Source organism: Hemicordylus capensis, chromosome 6, assembly GCF_027244095.1.
Source record: "Hemicordylus capensis ecotype Gifberg chromosome 6, rHemCap1.1.pri, whole genome shotgun sequence".
NCBI classification, from domain to species: Eukaryota; Metazoa; Chordata; class Lepidosauria; order Squamata; family Cordylidae; genus Hemicordylus; species Hemicordylus capensis.
Genome location: NC_069662.1, coordinates 108,005,837 through 108,012,373, shown reverse-complemented (window position 1 = coordinate 108,012,373; position 6,537 = coordinate 108,005,837). Strand labels below are relative to the sequence as shown.

Genomic DNA, 6,537 nt, shown 5'->3' with positions numbered 1-6,537 from the left:
CCCGGGGATGTCAAGTATTTCACTGAGGCCTACCACGATGCCACACGGGAGCCTTATGGTTATCTAGTTGTGGATTTAAACCCTAGAACTCCTGAGGATTATAGGGTCAGAACGGGTCTTTTCCCTCCCGAATGGCCTGTCGTATACATCAAGAAAAAATCAAAGGGGGGATACAAAAGGGGGTCACACTGATGCTTTCACAGGTATTCCTGTTACCCCACTGCTCTGAGAGCCATGTCTACCCGTGTGAAGAGAAACCTAGCCCTCTTAAAACTCCTTATTCGTGCCTCAGCACGGCAGAGGAAAGCCATACTATGTGCAGCTTCTGATGATTTAATATCAGCCATATCCGAGATTGCCCTAAACACCTTAAAAGGAAATATTCCATTGTCTCCGCACCAGTTGCGTGTGCTAAGAAAAAAGCGTGGATTAATTAAAAAACTGAGTAACAAGCGTGTATCTCTGAGAAAGAAGAAGCTTTTGCTCAAGCAGTCTGGAGGGTTTCTAGCGCCGCTGTTAGGTATTGCAATTCCTCTGATAACAAGCCTTTTAACCAAACAATAATGGAGTATGCGGAAAAGATGTACATGGTCCCCAAACATCAGTTAGATCTGCTAAAAGGGAACCCTCCTAAGGAGGAAAACATCAGAGCTGCTACAATCTACGCTTTAGACACTGAAATGCAAGGTGTTCTTCAGAGGTCTGACTTAACAGAATATGAAAAGGCTAAACTTTACGAGGGCCTACTTCAAAAATATTTAACACATGTGAGAATGGGTGATACCGAAAAGGGAAGACTAAACCTGTTTCTACCACAGCCTGAGATGCCAGCTGTTGAAGCTACACACAGCTCTGATCCCTCCTTTCAGGAAATCTTGGACACTCTCCCTGTGCGTTCTAGGAACTCGGCAAAGATTTTGTTAAACAAGCTGAGGCAGAATGCTACAGTTACAGCGTGGGATGAGCGGGGGCGTTTTGTCTATAAGGGGACGGCTGTTGACGGTTCCAACATGATGGATCTGATCAAGGCATTCACTCAAGTTCATACCCTGCGTTCCAAACGCTTCCCTAAAGGCTGGGATCTGTTCATGAACGGTTTGGCAGAGTTAAATGTGCCTACCTCTGTGGCAGGAAACCAGACCAGTAGGGAGTTTTTGGAGCATATGAAGAATCCTACCCCTGCAGCTAGCCCTCTAACCTTAACACCTACACCCAGGACTTCTAAAATACCCGTGAGAACTCACTGGCTCCAATTGTAACCTGCTACATATATATTAAAACATGTAAAAGTGTCAAATAAATTTTTTCTCTGAAATATATTTTACAGGGTGGTAGTTGCTGCTTTGCGGGTAAGAATGATACAAGCACACACACGTATACTTTTTAAAGACTCAAGGCTTACTTTATTGTTCTGTGAAAATCAGTACAAGATCCACAACCTTGCGTGCTTTGAAAACAATTTGCGACATGCCTAGGCATGCATTTCTTTTTCTTAACATACAGTTCGACCATCTGGTCATTTCTTTCTAAATCCCCAGAATACAATTCTTGAATCTGCTTAAATGTTAATCCCCTACCCCTCTGCAGTAGAAAGAACAAACAGTGGTAGCCACAGGTCACAGATTCGTGAGCTTGGAGCTGTCGGGGTTGAAAGACTGTCTTAGAGGCATTTTTTCTTTAAAAATTCATTATCGCTTTGGGAAAACGTGGGTGATTTGGGGGGTGTCCATAAGAATCAAAAAACTCTGCCTGGTTGTCCTCTGGCAGGTAGATGGCTAACCAATGTTCACCCGGTAGGGTATGGTCGTGTGTGTTCACTACTAATCCCACAGGTCTTTGTAGCAGTCTCTTTCTAGGCAACCAGTCACTAGGGAAAACTCCAAAGAACGTCTTTCGGGTGCAGGGGCTGGCAGACAGTACGCGTGTTAATTGTATGCTATCCATATTACATATAGTCGAACAGTACATCCCGTCTGTGGTTTATCTCGATGAGATTGTCAAATACCGCATACACAATCATGTTAATGGTCAGTTGAAGCGGTCTGGCAAAACGTATCTCGGCCCTCAGATTCCCTGTCTTAATCAGGGAATAGTGGCTCCCGCATTCTTGGTCAGGTGTTAGATCAAAAGCAAACAGTGTGTAGCCTTTCCCATATTCTTCCCTATTAATGAGCAGGGGTCTGTCTTCTAGATGCTTGCCTGTGGCCTGTAGCAACCCCACATACTCACGGATATAGTTACGCGCTGCAAAATCTGGCTGGTAAGGCTTCATAGGGACGGGAGTACTATCCATATAGAGGCAGGCAAAGTTAATGTCATAATGCTTGAAATTAAAGGGATTTTTGGTATATGAACCACTAAATGCATCGTTATCCACAAAACCAATGATGACAGTTTTTGGCAACTGCCCTAAATACAAATTTTCCTGATTGCAGACACGGCTTCCAGCGGGGATACTGAACACTTTCATACTCACACGGTCCACAGGGTATTTTGCATTGGCTGTGAGCAACGCCTCCGCATGTGCTAACCGCACAGAAGGGTTCAGGGAACATTTCTTGATAAAGAGGGATGCCGATAGTATTTGCAGCTTGTAGCGGGGGTTAGCTCCACCTGCCATCAGACAGAACGTGTCCTTGTTGCGCGTTAGTTTAATTTTCACATCTACACCATTTAAAAGCAGTTTTTCTTGAAACATAATATCTGTGTGTAGATGCCCCATTAGGTCCACCTTCCGACTTCCAGATGTGAACGCTGCTCTGTCTAAAAATCCTAAATTCTGCCCATCTAAAGCTGTTATCTCGTGAAAGCCCGGGGCATCCTTATAAAATAACCCTGCTGAAAACTGTGTAGATAGAGTGGCCTCACTGTAATTCATCATCGCTTCAATGAAAGCCCTGTAGGGGTAGGTGCTACTGCTCTGACTGACAAGACGGTCTCCCAGGGTCACATCCACCTGGCTAAACATGGCTGCTAGCGGGTAGTTCACAAACCCCACAGCAGAGTCCTGTGCCAAGTTGGTCCCATCCTCCTTGACAATTTTACAACACACATATAAAAGCGTGTTATTCAAATCCAGGTAAAAATCTCCAGACCCCGCAATGAAAAAGTCCAGAGGGGCTGTGTCTGTCAGGGCTGTAAGCGGTGGAACCTCGACATATACGCTTCTCTCGATACTTGTTTGTGTTGGTGTGATTTGGAAAAGGTCCAGTTCCGATTTCATGCATTCTTCGGAGCTGCAATGTATAAAAGCCATTATGACTTAAAAGATGTCACCGGGAGCACGTTTCCTCTTCCCCTTGGGATGCCTTCGATGCTTCTGAGGCTTTTTCAGGTTCACCCCTTTTCTTTTAAGAGGTTGGGGAGGTCCTAATAGCTGCACACGTGCTGCTTTTCGTTTTCTTTTGATATGCATCAGCCCTGACCCCCCTTGTGAGGAAGAAGCTTGATCCATCCTGTTCAGAACTGCTTGGGAGGCATGGCCCACTACATCTTTGGCAATACCTCGCGCTGCTGTTTTGATGTGTGGCCTAATGATTTCCAGCCCCCGCCTCAAAAGAGGTACAGCTTTCCTGAAAAGGATCCTAAATATACCCCCAATTCCAGCCCCATACATGACAGGCGCCCCCATGAAGCCAGGAAGAGCGCTTCCGGCTTGGGCCCTGTAATAGTTCTTGTAAAGGGTGGGGTCGCCATAGGTTTTCAGAATCGGTATTTTTATTTCCCCTTAAAGTTGTAGGCCTCTTCTGGGGCGAAAGTGTAGCTTCACAATAACCTTGCCAAAACGGAATGGCACACATTTGTCCTGATCCGTCTTTATCTGGACCGTGATCGTATCAATATGGTGCTTGCTGACAGAGATGTAGTGTGGCTTATCATAAACAATGTTAACACATTCACCGTTCAGGCCCTTCACGGGGATACTTCGCAAAAGGGGTACATGGTGGTCTCCCACGATCTGATACTCTACAATGTCTGTATAAACAAACAGAGTGTTGAACCCCCCTGTTATATCTGCAGGAAAAGGGAAACCTTTGCCTGCTGTATCATGAACAAACAGAGTTTTGACCCCACTGGCTATGCTTGATGGGTAAGACAGCTCTTTTGGGTGTTTGTCAGAGAGGAGTCCTAATATGTGTGCTAATTCTGCCCCGGCAGAAAAGGTGTATGCGTTGTTAGGACTCATAATCTGTATATATCTAGTAACAGAATCATAAAGCAGGGTAGTCCCCTCTAGAGCCTTCTGGGTGCTGGTGATTTCATTCATATCGTGCAGCAAATCGTTTATGGTGGAGTAATATCCCTTTCGTAAGTAGAAGGTCCATTTCTTTAACCCCTTGCTATATTGAAAGGGGGTGTCTGTCGTGATGGTGTCCCATGTGCACGGGTACTGTATCTCTGAGAGCCCCACCTCCCACTCCCCGGGAAGATCCAGTGGCCTGGCTAGTTGGATGGTGAAATCTGAGCTAGCGTTCTGTGGAAAGGCCTTCTTGCTGGCATTACTAGGGAGTGTGATGTAAAAACCCCTATCACCCATTGCAGAGGTCTGAAGCAGGTACCCAGCTATTGAACTTGTCAGGCCACCCCACCCACTTCACTAAATGGCGTTTTACTTTGCCATGGCCTTTTGTAGCTAGAATTTTTTCAATCCTGTACAATTTGCCCTCTCCTGCTTTAACTTTCTGTAATTCTTCACGATAGAAGCTCCCAATAACTGGCTCATCCATGTAGTCTTTTACCAGATAGACCGGGCGTTCAGCTTTTCTGATGACTCGGTCCACTATAAACAATTCTGTGGTGTAGTTCTGTTCATAACCTTTCTCAAAAACCCCTTTAATTTTTGAAATCCTGACGTGATCTCCTTTTCTTAACACTGGAGACTTTGCTTTTTTATGGCTACAGCTTCCATAGACTCTTCTCCAAACAGACAGGTCGTTGCTGGTTGTGACATCTACAGGCCTGCATTGTATGGTTCTGTGAAAGCTGTGGTTATAGCTCTTTAGGAGTTGAGGCAGGACATCAATATACCTGAATGTGTTATGAGCAGTAAAATACCTCCACATACGTGTTTTCAAGGTTCGGTTCAGTCTCTCCACAAGAGCAGCTTTGACATCGTTGTTGGTGACAAAGTGGTGAATACCTTGCTCCTTTAACAGGGTCCCTACAGGTTTATTTAAAAATTCCCTCCCTCTATCTGTCTGGAGCTTGCCAGGCTCTCGGCCTTCTTTGAAAATAGCTTTAAAAGCACCGGCCACTTCCCTCCCTGTTTTATCTTTTAGAGGTACAGCCCAAGCATATCTAGATAGAATGTCCACAACCGTCAAAATGTACTTGTACCCATTGTTGTATTTACAATATTGCTGCATGTCCACTAAATCGGCCTGCCATTGTGCATCCACCCCTGAAACAACAGTCTTGTTTCTTTTAAAATGAATCCTTGCAGGCCTGTGCAGAGTGTAAGCATCCTGCTCTGAAAGCCATGCCTCAACATGTCTTTTACGCAGATCTCTACTCTGCTGTCTGGCCTCTTGAAATAGTGGGTTTACATCTCCAAAACTCCCCACTCTCCCAGGGTTGTAATATATTTTCTTTAAAACTTCTTCGGCCCCTGCCATGGTTCTGTTTAACACAAGTATGGACACACATATTTAAAACAAATTTCTTTTATTGGTCCCCATCAGTACACGCACAGGAAATGCAGGACACATTGACATCCCTGAGTTGCATGTTCTCAACACCCCGTACCTGCACAAAAGAGGGAAATATTTTAATACTAACAGGTTAAAAAAACACATGTAAACAAAACAAGACTGCTTAAATCGCCTCCAACTCACCAGCTTGCCAGTTTCCGCACTGGGGTCTGGTTCTTCAGGCTTTGTAACCACAAGGCCATCCAAGGTTTCCTCCTCCTCACCGCTTTCAGATGATGAAGTAAAGCACACAGCCCTACAGTAATCGGCCCATGGGTCGGTGGGGTCTGGGGTCAGGCAGTCACAAGATGACCAGTCTTCGCTCGATCTGCAGCACTTACGCTCGCAATAGACAACCCTTGACCGGGATGACAAGTAAGATTCGCACCCGCACTCATCTGAATAAGTATACTCTCCACATGAGCTATCACAACACCTCTCGTCGCACCAATCAAATTGGGGTCTGCTCTTCACCCATTTTCTCTTCTTCCTAAGCCGCTTTTGTTTCACAGGCTCTTCTGTTTCAGAATCTGAGGAACACACGTTTCCCACTTTGGAGATGGTAGTTGGAGGCTCTTCATCTTCAGTTTCCATGGTGGTTAGAAGGCTGGTGTCACAGCGCCCGCAATCACATTCTAGTCTACCACCCTCATCCGAGGGCCCTGCTGCAAAGTTAGTCTCTGGAACCTCCCCAGCAATAAGATCAGCCCTCTGAGGGGTTTTCATACCCATAGGAGGGAAGGACAGACTCCGCACTTGCATAGGCTTAATCTTTGTGGGTGCCTGTGGCGATGATAGGTCTGTGGCACGCGGTGGAGTCCTAGCGTCAGCCATCGTCTCTGTACAG

At 45.6% G+C, this 6,537-nt stretch overlaps 1 protein-coding gene across 2 annotated transcripts in view; it reads left to right on the top strand.

Moving 5' to 3' along the window:
* The window catches only part of LRRC3B (leucine rich repeat containing 3B), a 402,453-nt gene that overhangs the window by 104,131 nt on the left and 291,785 nt on the right, over nucleotides 1–6,537 (top strand). The window lies entirely within an intron of this gene.